This window comes from Mirounga angustirostris, unplaced genomic scaffold (assembly GCF_029215605.1).
Source record: "Mirounga angustirostris isolate CCGP_5_RB_7025 unplaced genomic scaffold, mMirAng1.0.hap1 SCAF_6, whole genome shotgun sequence".
Lineage (NCBI taxonomy): Eukaryota > Metazoa > Chordata > Mammalia > Carnivora > Phocidae > Mirounga > Mirounga angustirostris.
In genome coordinates, this window is record NW_026991714.1 from 132190125 (window position 1) to 132202681 (window position 12557).

Consider the following 12557-nt stretch of genomic DNA (forward strand, 5'->3'; position numbering starts at 1 on the left):
GCCAGAGCACAGTTAGTATCAGTCAATATCTAGGCTACCATATCTCATTGAGGTCTTTTGGTGCCATTAACATACTATTTTCCCACATTAGGGTTGCTTACAGGAGGTGGACTATTCCTTCACAGTTTATATACAATTTAGGATCCCCTTACACAATATTCTTGGGTGATTAAATTTTAATTAATGTTAATGGGTAAAATTCTAGATGTCAGATAATTGGACAAATATATCGAACTTAGTCCTCATTATTTCTTTAGGGGAACCATAAATAAGAGGTCCCAAAGGGAGAGCTGACCTTCAACTTCATTTCTGCATATACAACATTTCAATATTTGAATAGATCCAAAATGCAAGCAGAAAGAATATTTTCATCTTCCATTACCATGTGTGAAGCAAGACATCTCTTTAAATAGAAAAACTACTTTGGAATTCTGTTTGCTGGCTGTGGATACTGATTAGCTCTCTGTGGAAGAATTTTTGTTTCAAGTATAAGAACAAAAATGCTTGTAGTCACTAATGAGTACTCCCATGTGGGAATGATAAAGATCCCCATTACATTTTGTCCACAGGCTGCCCAAAGCCTGGGCTATATCCTCTGAGGTTTGAGGGTGAGATTCCAGGCTGAGGCCTGAAGTAATTTAGACAAATCATTGGAAATGATCTTAGCTATGCTAATACAAATGGGTTTAATTGAAACATTTGGTTTAAGGGCCAAAGCAAATAAAATATTGTGAGATGTTTCAATTATACTGATTGGTTCTCTTGAAAGAAAGGTTTCATATGCAATAATTTCATTCTATGTTCCATTTGCATCTCTGAGCTCTTTGGAAACCCATTCAATGTCAAGTTTCCTTGCTCTCATGAAGGGAAATTAGATCTCACTGTGGTATGGATGACAAGCACCCTTTTACTGAAGCACATGTTTACCTGACTTATGCATGTGGGCCGGGGCTCCAATTTTCTCTAACAGTCGTCTTCAACCTGGGTTGCACAAGATAATTCACTGGGATCAAGGAGAAAATATTAACAGGTATTTGTGTTTATTTTTAATTAAAAAAAATAAAAAGGTAAGTTTTACTAGTATTTATATTGCTTCTGTGGTTGCTGTTATGTTTACTGGTGCTTACCCAGCATGTGTGATAAGAGATGTCCTGATAGGAAAGGTGACTTAAAAAGTCAAAGGGTTTAAACTACTAAGTATTTACCCAAAGACTATGAAAACAAAAATAGTAAAAGATATACATACCCGTATGTTTATTGCAGCATTGTTTACAATAACCAAATTATGGAAGAAGTTCCAATGCCCACTGATAGGTGACTAGATAAAGATGTGGTGTGTATACATACACACACAGACACACCCCTACATACATTGGAATATTACTCAGCCATAAAAAACAACAAAATCTTGCCACTTGCAACAACATGGATGGATCTAGAGAGTATAATGCTAAGTAAAATAAGAGAAAAACAAATACCATACGATTTCACTCATATGTGGCATTAAAGAAACAAAACAAAGGAAAAAAGAAACAAACCAAAAACCAGACTCCCTGCTGGTTACAAGGGGGTGGGGGGGATGAGTGAAACAGGTGATGGGGATTAAAAGCACACTAATTGTGATCAGCACCGAGTAATATATAGAATTGTTGAATCACTATATTGTACACCTGAAATGAATATAACACTGTATGTTAACTGTACTGGAACTTTTTTTTAAGTCGAAGGATTTAATAAAGGCACTCCAAATTCCTTGTTTATTTTCAGTGTTTTGCAACTTAATTCATTTCTGTTTTTCCAGTTAAGACAAATAATAGGGAAATTAATTTTGCTAACTCTCACTAAATGTCTGTGTGGCTTGAAAAATTAATAGAAAGGCATTGCTAATTAAATAAAATATTTATAATGCAAGCACAAACAAATAACAAGAAAACGTCAAAGGACACTTCTCTTGGAATTAATTTAATTCCCCTCCCCTCCACTTTTTATCCTGTACCTGACGTCTGAAAGTCTTTACCTTATTCTCTATTATTCCAAATCAAAATTTTCTTCGGCACTCACTTCAGGTTCCATTTTGTCCATGATATCTAAACCTCTGATTACAGACTTCCAGGGATTGACATCACCTTAGCTAAACTTGGGGCAGAAACTGCCATTCTTACTCCTTTGATCATGAAATATGCATAGTCTTATGCTAGCTCTTCTACTATTATTTAACATTGAGTTTTTGTGTCTTCTTTCTCCAGCTTTATGAAGGATATGAGCTTTGTGTTTTCCAATAGAGGAATTTCTGTCCAATAAAACTTTCTGCAATGAGGAAATGTTTTAAATCTGCACTGTCCTACATGGTGACCATGGGTCACAGGTGGCCTCCTGAGCATTTGAAAAATCATTAGTGCTGCTGAGCTTTTATTTAGTTTTAAATTATTTCAATGTAAATAGGTTCATGTGCCTAGTACCTATCATATTAGATCCCCTGGCTCTAAAAACATCGACATGGTCTTCTGAATATAGTGAGTGTTCATTTTTACTCCTTTGCTCCAAAAACAAGAAAAGCCTCATCCAGATACTCCCCGTGCCTCAGTGCCCCCCTGACTGAAATTCTCATATCACTTATTAGTGAATCCTTTTCCTTACTTGGAAGCTGCTTTGCTGTCAAGTCACTAAGCAGTTTAGGAAAGAGACTTCGTCACAAATATTCTACCACATTCAGCTTTACATTTGTCACTGTATAGATGATCTTTGAGAAAATATTTAATTCTAAACTCTTTTCACTCTTAATCTTCACCTTCCTTTTTCATATGTTACACACGCAAAAACAGTTTAATATCCACCTCATTAAAATGCATAATTGGAAATAAAAGTATGGATCACTTACACACAGAGAGTATTTTTATGGCATCATGATTTAGTTCAGAATATCTGTGCCTTTTTTCAGAATAAAACTGACTTCTACATTAACATTCGCACACCAACTGACTGTTATCAAACCACAAGCTCACAGAAATTAGACAGTAAAGAGAAAGGCCTCAAGCAAGAGAGAGTAAAAAGGAACTTCATATTTTATCATTTTAATTTTTCAAAAGTAATAACATATATATTGACATGGAAAATTTGAATGTATACAAATGAAAATGTTAATGGTAGTTTTATCTAAAGGGTAGAATTTCTAATGGTTCTTTTAACATATTCATGTATTTCAAGTGCACTAACATAAAAATTGAATATATTTTGCATGTGTAATGAAAACACCCATAAAAATAAAATAATGAATGCATATACATGTTGTAGTCTGGTATACCTTTGGACACATACCTCCATCGACCAAGGGAAGCTCACGCACATCTGCTGTTGGCCTTGTGATTGGAGCATATCGCTGAAGCAGCCATGTCTGGCGCTGCTTTCTACCGTATCACCGATTCAACATTTTCCAAACTCTTCACTAAACTCTTCTAGTCTAGCAAGTCTTTGAATCTCAAATAGTTCCTGTTCCTTCATCTCGAACAGTTTTCTCTACATTTGTGCCTTACATTCCATCACTTAGCCTGCCATTGTAAACTGCCTGACCTTCTACTGTCCTTCATGTGCTCTCAGAGCCAACCCCTTCATTAGCAGGGAAGACTGAAAGAAAACCACAATCCGAGAGATACAGCTGCAGGGGGCTGGAACAGGGAAACTAGGGATTCTGAGTGCTGGTACCAGCTTTACCATTACCACATTCATTCATCAGTATTTTATAAAGTACGTGGTACATGCCAGGCATATGCTCCATATGTGTGGAAAGGTAGTAGGAGGGAAAGACCCAAGTCCCTGCCCTGCTGTTTGACCCTGGCTGAGCCATGTCACTTCTCTCAACTTGTGCTCTCTCTCCTGTTCTGGAGGAGTTGGGAGGCTCTCAAAGGTCCTCTTCAGCTCTAGATCCTACAGATTTATAGCTTCTTTTTTTCTCCATTAACTCAGAAAAGGAAGACTATGCCTGTGCCCACCCAAAAACAAACACAGAATTTGGGGGAAAAGATAAAGGAAAGATGAATGTGAACTCAGAAGTTTCTAGTGCTGAGGTGTGCCCTGTGAGAGTCCTCCAGCATCTCTAGGAATAAATGCAGCAGTAGTAATGACATTTCTTGTTAATGACCTCATAAATATTTTTACTACCTTGTCTTGAAATCCTAGCCATTACTGAGTCAAGTTAAAAGAAAATGAAATCACCTCATGCTATCTGGTATCTGGCTAGGATAATGACCAATGCTGTCTAGGAACAGGATCACTTACAATGTATTTCTTTTGTGTATACCCTTATTCTAGAGTGCAATGGCTTCAGGTCAACACAGATACCTAAAACTGTGCATCTTTTGGTCACACACTCAGATATAGCCTTCGATTTCTATTGCTCAGAATGTCCATGTGATTGAAAGTATGGTTCCCACACAGGTCATTAAATTAATTTCTCCTTGCTGAGGCTATCATTAACAGACCTCAATTGTCTGTGTTAAAAGTTCATGGTCATATACATATATCTCAAGGGATCAAGTTAATGATCTGAGATGTTATGACATTGAGCAAGGTGAGGAACGAGGGGTTAGAATCACACACACCAAAAATTATATGAGAAATGTTGTATGGTCTCACTAAAGTAAACTATACTAAGTACACAATCATGAGATTTAAAATGAAATGCAATGAGGAAAATCTTCCCATGCCTGATCTGTAATTAATTGGTGTTCTTTTCATGCAATGTTGAAAGTGTTAAAGGACCTGCCATCTCTAAAGAGTGTGATTAGCAGAACCTGGTCTACAGATGGGGGACTTTAGTTAGCAGAACTGCCCCTTACTTACAAGGCAGCTGTTTCACAGTGGATATAACTCTAGAGATGTTAGTGCATACAGAGGATTTTCAAGACATTTCACTTGGAACTATGTTGTGTAATTTCCCTTTGATATCCCCTTAAGAAAATCTTCCGTAAAGATGTACATGACTGTTTCAAACATTTTGGAGTTGTTATGTGGCCATTTGTTTGTACCGCTGTGCTGAGACCAGGACATTTCTGTGGTGAGAGCAAAACGAGCCAGTTTTATTTAGATTACCCATTAATGTTGGTGAGGTGGAACAATGAAGTAGAAATTGCAGTATTGACTTTTAAGTCTAATATGCAAAACTTACAAAATATCTTTCCTATTGCCCTCTGAACAGTAATGATTTCTGATCTGAAATTAGATGCAAACAATTCAGAAGACTGATTTTATTATTACCATCTGTTCCTATGGTATACTGGAGACTGTTTCTGTGCCCCAAATCCAGTGATTTCAAATCATTTCTGACCACCTTATATGTTTCTTTCCACCCCAGCCCATGGAGGGTCAAAGTATTATTTATTATTATTATTGTTGTTGTTCCTACTATTATTAATTTTAGTAGCATGAAATTAAATAATGTAAAAGGATACCAATTAAGAACATTTAATTTTAAGGAAAAGCAAATCTGACTGCATTTCAATTTTGGTAAAATAGCTTAAGCATTTGATATTTCAGAATTTCCTTCCCTATTTATACTATTCTTTTTGGCTCATTCAAAATGGATTTTTTAAAATTATTTTTTGAAGTGACTACACCCCTTTTTATCAAATGTTTTTATCTGGAAAATTCTGAGAGACTGCTTGTGTCTTAGGAAGACATGACATGATGGAAAGTGGTCTTTGGAGTTTTACAGACCTGAGTTCAAATTCGGATTTAATTTTAAAATTTCAATATTTTTATCTTTTTAACTATATGAAGGGAGAGAGAGGAAAGATGGCGGAGTAGGGGACCCTATTTCAACTGGTCCCTGGAATTGAGCTGGATATCTACCAGACCACTCTGAGCACCCACAAAACAAGCCTGAGATGTAAGAAGATCTGGATGTCTACAAACAGAATATCGCAGGCAGTTGGTTTTGAGGTACGAAGTGGAGAGCTGTGATTCTGCGGGCAGATATCAGAGGATAAATGGCACGTGAGGGAGCCTGGCCATGGGGATCCTACACCACCGGTGAGTGACTGCCTCACATGCTGGGGATGGGGCACAGACTCGCAGACCAGTAGCGGCGGGGAAAGGACTTTAGGGAACCCCCGGGGCAGAAACCAGGAGCGGCAGGGTCGCACATGCGCAAACTGGGAGTGGCTGGCGGTTTTAGAAACACAAAGGGCAGAGATGTGCCCCGACCTGGAGGCAGTACTGGGGGCTCTGCAGAGGGGTGCACAACCCAGGATGCTGCAGTTTATAGAAGCATGGACAGAAACGGAGATGGTGTGGTCTGGAGAGCTCATTGAAGAACAGACTGAGGTCTCTCTGCTCTGAGGCAGAGGGTTGGAAACGGTCTCTTCTGCTCTGAGTCGTGGAAGAGATGCGGAAAGCCACCAGGGAAAACCGCCAGAGAACAAAAGCCCCAAAAACTGATTCCCACTGAGCCCATCCCCCGTCACAGGGGTGCAGGGCAACTCCACCCAAATAGGGTTGCCTGAGTAACAGCATGGCAGGCCCCTCCCACAGAAGACAGGCTGGGAAAACAGGAGGCCAGCAACCCTAAGGTCCCAAGAAAACAGGCGCATCTTGCTTGGGTTCTGGTCAATAATTTGAATTCTATACATTCCCTCAAACACCCATCAACAAGATGACTAGGAGGATGAGCCCCCAAAATAGAAAAGACTCAGACATTATGACTTACGCTTCAGATTTACAAATGGATGCAGATATAACCAAGATGTTGGAGATGGAATTCAGGCTAGCAATTGTGAAGACAATGGCTAGAATGGAGAAATCAATTAATGGCAACATAGAGTCTCTAAAGGTTGCCATAGAGTCTCTAAAGGCAGAATTGAAAACTGAATTGGCAGAACTTAAAAATGCTATCAATGAGATCTAATCCAATATAGATAATCTAACAGCTAGGGTAACTGAGGCAGAAGAACAAGTAAGCGACCTGGAAGACAATATGATAGATAAAAAGGGAAAAGAGGAGGCCAGGGACAAACAACTTAGAATCCATGAAAATAGAATCAGAGAAATAAGTGACACCATGAAGCGTTCCAATGTCAGACTATCCCGGAGGGAGTGGAGAGAGAGAGAGGACTAGAAGATATATTTGAGCAAATCGTAGCTGAGAACTTCCCTAATCTGGGGAATGAAACAAACATTTGAGTCCTAGAGGCAGAGGGGACCCCTCCCAAGATCAAGGAAAACAGGCCAACACCCTGGCATGTAATAGTAAAACTTGCAAATCTTAGAACCAAGGAAACCATCTTAAGGGCAGTTAGGGGGAAGAGATTCCTTATGTACAGAGGGAGGAATATCAGAATAACGTCAGACCTATCCACAGAGACCTGGCAAGCCAGAAAGGCCTGGCAAGACATATTCAGGGTCCTAAATGAGAAGAACATGCAGCCAAGAATACTTTATCTGGCAAGGCTGTCATTTAGAATGGATAAAGAGATGCAGAGCTTCCACGACCGGCAGAAGTTGAAAGAATATGTGACCACTAAGCCGGCCCTGCAAGAAATATTAAGGGGGGTTCTATAAAAGGAGAAAGACCCCAAGAGTAATCTACAACAGCAATTTACAGGGACAATCTATAAAAACAGTGTCTTCACAGGCAACATGATGACAATTAATTCATATCTTTCAATAATCACTCTCAACGTGAATGGCCTAAATGCTTCCATAAAATGGCACAGGGTTGTAGATTGGATAAAAAGACAGGACTCATCCATATGCTGCCTACAAGAGACTCATTTTGAACCTAAAGATACATCCAGACTGAAAGTGAAGGGCTGGAGATCCATCTTCCATGCCAGCGGACCTCAAAAGAAAGCTGGGGTAGCAATTCTTATATCTGATAAATTAGATTTTAAGCTAAAGACTGTAATTAGAGACACAGAAGGACACTATATCATTCTTAAGGGGCCTATCCAACAAGAAGATCTAACAATTGTAAATATCTATGCCCCCAACATGGGAGCAGCCATCTACATAAGCCAACTGTTAACCAAAATAAAGAGTCATATTGATAACAATACGTTAATTGTAGGAGACCTCAATACTCCACTCTCAGCAATGGACAGATCATCTAAGCAGAAAATCAACAAGGAAACAAGAGCTCTGAATGATACATTGGACCAGATGGACCTCATAGATATTTACAGAACATTCCACCCTAAAGCAACAGAATACTCAGTCTTCTCGAGCGCATATGGAACTTTCTCCAAAATAGACCACATACTGGGTCACAAATCAGGTCTCAACTGATACCAAAAGACTGAGATTATTCCCTGCATATTCTCAGACCACAATGCTTTAAAACTGGAACTCAATCACAAAAAAAAATTTGGCAGAAATTCAAACACTGGGAAGCTAAAGACCACTCTGCTCAAGAATGTTTGGGTCAACTAGGAAATCAAAGAAGAACTTAAACAATTCATGGAAACGAATGAGAATGAAAACACATCGGTCCAAAACCTATGGGATACTGGAAAGGCAGTCCTAAGGGGGAAATACATAGCCATCCAAGCCTCACTCAAAAAAAAACAGAAAAATCCCGAATTCACCAACTAACTCTATACATTAAAGAACTAGAGAAAAAGCAACAAATGATGCCTAAACCATGCAGTAGAAGAGAAATAATTAAAATTAAAGCACTGATCAATGAATTAGAAACCAGAAACACAGTAGATCAGATCAACGAAACTAGAAGTTGGTTCTTTGAAAGAATTAATAAGATCGATAAACCACTGGCCAGACTTATCCAAAAGAAAAGAGAAAGGACCCAAATTAATAAAATTATGAATGAAAGGGGAGAGATCACGACTAACACCAAGGAAATAGAAATAATTATTAGAAATTATTATCAACAACTATATGCCAATAAACTGAGCAATCTGGATGAAATGGAGGCCTTCCTGGAAACCTATAAGCTGCCAAGACTGAAACAGGAAGAAACTGACAACCTGAATAGGCCAATAACCAGTAACGGGATTGACGCAGTGAACAAAAACCTCCCAAAAAATAAGAGTCCAGGGCCTGATGGATTCCCTGGAGAATTCTACCAAACATTCAAAGAAGAAATAATACCTATTCTACTGAAGCTGTTTCAAAAAATAGAAACAGAAGGAAAACTTCCAAACTCATTCTATGAGGCCAGCATTACCTTAATCCCCAAACCAGGCAAAGACCCCATCAAAAAGGAGAATTTCAGACCAATATCCCTGATGAATATGGATTGCAAAATCCTCAACAAAATCCTAGCTAATAGGATCCAACAATACATTAAAAGGATCATCCACTGCGACCAAGGGGGATTTATCCCCAGGATGCAAGGGTGGTTCAACATTCGCAAATCAATCAGTGGGATAGAGCACATTAATAAGAGGAGGGAGAAGAACCATATGGTCCTCTCAATTGATGCAGAAAAAGCATTTGACAAAATACAACATCCTTTCCTGATTAAAACTCTTCAGAGTATAGGGATAGAGGGAACATTCCTCAAGTTCATAAAATCCATCTATGAAAAACCCACAGCGAATATCATCCTCAATGGGGAAAAGCTGAGAGCCTTTCCCTTAAGATCAGGAACACATCAAGGATGCCTACTCTTGCCACTATTGTTCAACATAGTACTAGAAGTCCTAGCAACAGCAATCAGACAACAAAAAGAAGTAAAAGGTATTCAAATTGGCAAAGAAGAAGTCAAACTCTCTCTTTTCGCAGATGACATGATACTTTATGTGGAAAACCCAAAAGACTCCACCCCCAAATTACTAGAACTCATCCAGCAATTCAGTAATGTGGCAGGATACAAAATCAATGCACAGAAATCAGTTGCTTTCTTATACACTAACAACGCAACTGTAGAAAGAGAAATTGGAGAAACGATTCCATTTACAATAGCACCAAAAACCATAAGATACCTTGGAATAAACCTAACCAAAGAGGTAAAGGATCTATACTCTAGGAACTACAAAACACTCATGAGAGAAATTGAAGAAGACACAAGAAGATGGAAAAATATTCCATGCTCATGGATCGGAAGAATAAACATTGTTAAAATGTCTATGCTACCCACAGCAATCTATACCGTCAATGCCATCCCGATCAAAATTCCAATGACATTTTTCAAAGTGCTGGAACAAACAATCCTAAAATTTGTATGGAATCAGAAAGGACCCCGAATCGCCAAGGAGATGTTGAAAAAGAAAAACAAAGCTGGGGACATCACGTTGCCCGATTTCAAGCTATATTACAAATCAGTGGTCACCAAGACAGCATGGTACTGGCATAAAAACAGACATACAGACCAATGGAGTAGAATAGAGAACCCAGATATAGACCCTCAACACTATGGTCAAACAATCTTTGACAAAGCAGGAAAAAACATGCAATGGAAAAAAGAGAGTCTCTTCAATAAATGGTGCTGGGAAAATTGGACAGCCACATGCAGAAGAATGAAACTTGACCATTCTCTAACACCATTCACAAAGATAAACTCAAAGTGGATGAAAGACCTCAGTCTGTACTTCTAATTAAGTTCCTCTTTCCAGTTTATCTCTTAACTCAGGCAAAAGAACCTGTGGGCAAAGCATCCCCTGATGAGAACCAAAACTAACCCCTCAAGCAATAAGGACTTAGCCAGCAAGCCCCTGCCCATGATTGACTTCAAGACAATGATAAACTTGACCTTCACTGTCCACCTGCTGTACCCACTGACCTTTGTCCCACATTTTCCTTATATAAACCTAGAAGTATTTTTGGAACTTCAGAGATAGTCTTTGAGACCATGCCAGTCTGCTGTCTTCCCAGTGCTGGCCTCACTGGAATAAATCCCTTTCTTGTTTTACCACCACCTGTCCCTCTGCCTTTGGATTTTGTTAGCAGGGAGTGGCTGAACCTGGTCTGTTTGGGACCCCTGGAGCCAGGTGCTCTTGCACCCCTGTGCCCCAGTAACAATATGATAGCAAATATAACTTCATCCACCTAGAAAATGTCCTGCCACCTTACAACAGCTAAATGTGTTCCCTAGTATTGCATTTTAAACAACTCTTGTGGACTAAAAATATGTTAATTAGTTTTAAGAATACCTATTTAGACCAGAGACACTAATGATTGAAGATATAGGGAAAAAAAACTACCTGGGAAAACCAATGATGGCAGTTTTTATTATTTTTTGTTGCTGTTTTTTAAGCTCCCAGGGGAAAAAAAAAAAAAAAAACTTAAAACTTATGTGGGGTTTTATGCCAAAGACAATTTTAAAAAGATTCCATTTGTGATAAGTTTTGGAGAAAGGGAAGTCATTTGGGCAATGGCCAGGAGAATTACAGTAGAAATTTGAATAAAGAAGAAGCAGAGAAATAGAAACCAGACAACTTAATGTTTAAAAAGAAGTAGACTGGGAGGAGTAGGAGAACTGGGTTTAGTCTGGTCTCAGGAATTCAGCTGGATGGGGATCAAACCATTCTGAACACCTACAAACTCAACAGGAGATCGAAGAAAAGAATAGCAACAACTCTCTGAACAGAAAAGCGACCACTTTCTGGAAGTTAGGACGTGCGGAGAAGGGATCCCAAGGCAATATTCAGGAGGATAGACGGCGCAGGAGGGGGCCTCCATTGGCAGCTTCTGGCAAGTGATAGAGCCACGGAGCACAAAATCGGAATTTTTAGAAGTCTGCTCCCCTGAGGGACGTCGCTCCAGTAGCTAAGCGGGGGGTGGAACCCTCGCGGGACAGTGTGGTCTCAGGACCCTCGGGGTCACAGAAAGACCGGGGGTGCCTGAGTGCACCAGAGCTCCCAGGTATCGGAGCAGGGAAGCTGGCTGCAGAGACGGAGCCAAGGCGCGGGCTCTCAGCTTGGGGTTGCCCTAAACCGTGATCCGCGGCACAGTCGGGTCACTGCTCCTCCAGCAGGGACCCAACAAGGGGCAGATCCAGAGAGACTCACCTTCCTTCCCCAGGAGGAGCACCACAGGAGCGCACTGCAGGGATCTGCTGGGTTTGGAGACTCCACACTGTGTCAGGTGTCAGAGATAGAAACACTCGGTCACAGGCCAGGTGAGCATGGAGTGCAGCCGGAGTGCAGCCGGAGACCCGGGAGATGGGAGTGATCGACTGCTTTTCTCTGGGGGCTCACTGAGGAGTGGGGCCCCAAGTTCTCGGCTCCTCCGGGGCGGAGATCGGGAGGCTGCCATTTTCACTCTCCGCCTCCAAAACTGTACGGAAAGCTCGCAGGGAACAAAAGCTCCCGAGAGCAAAGCCGAGCAGATTACTTAGCCGGGAGGGGGCAAGGGCGGGGCAATTCCGCCTCCGGCAGAGACATTTGGAAACCACGGCAACAGGCCCCTCCCCAGAAGATCAGCGAGAACAGCCAGCCAAGACCAAGTTTGGCAGAACTCCAGCTCTAGGTGAATACTGCACATAGAATTCCTGGCTTTTTTACCATGATGCTTTAGTCTTTCAAAGTTAATTTTTTTTTAACTGTCTTTTTTTTTTTTTGAATTTTTCTTTTTTCCTTTTTCAACCAACATCTTATCAACCCCTT

At 40.2% G+C, this 12557-nt stretch overlaps 1 long non-coding RNA gene across 2 annotated transcripts in view; it reads right to left on the reverse strand.

Moving 5' to 3' along the window:
- The window catches only part of LOC123846840 (uncharacterized), a 233032-nt gene extending 220819 nt beyond the window's left edge, over nt 1–12213 (reverse strand). For both annotated transcript variants that reach the window (XR_010412565.1, XR_010412566.1), the window contains exon 1: nt 11961–12213. This is a non-coding gene — a long non-coding RNA (uncharacterized LOC123846840). The remainder of the gene's footprint in view (nt 1–11960) is intronic.
- Nucleotides 12214–12557: the final 344 nt, after the last annotated feature.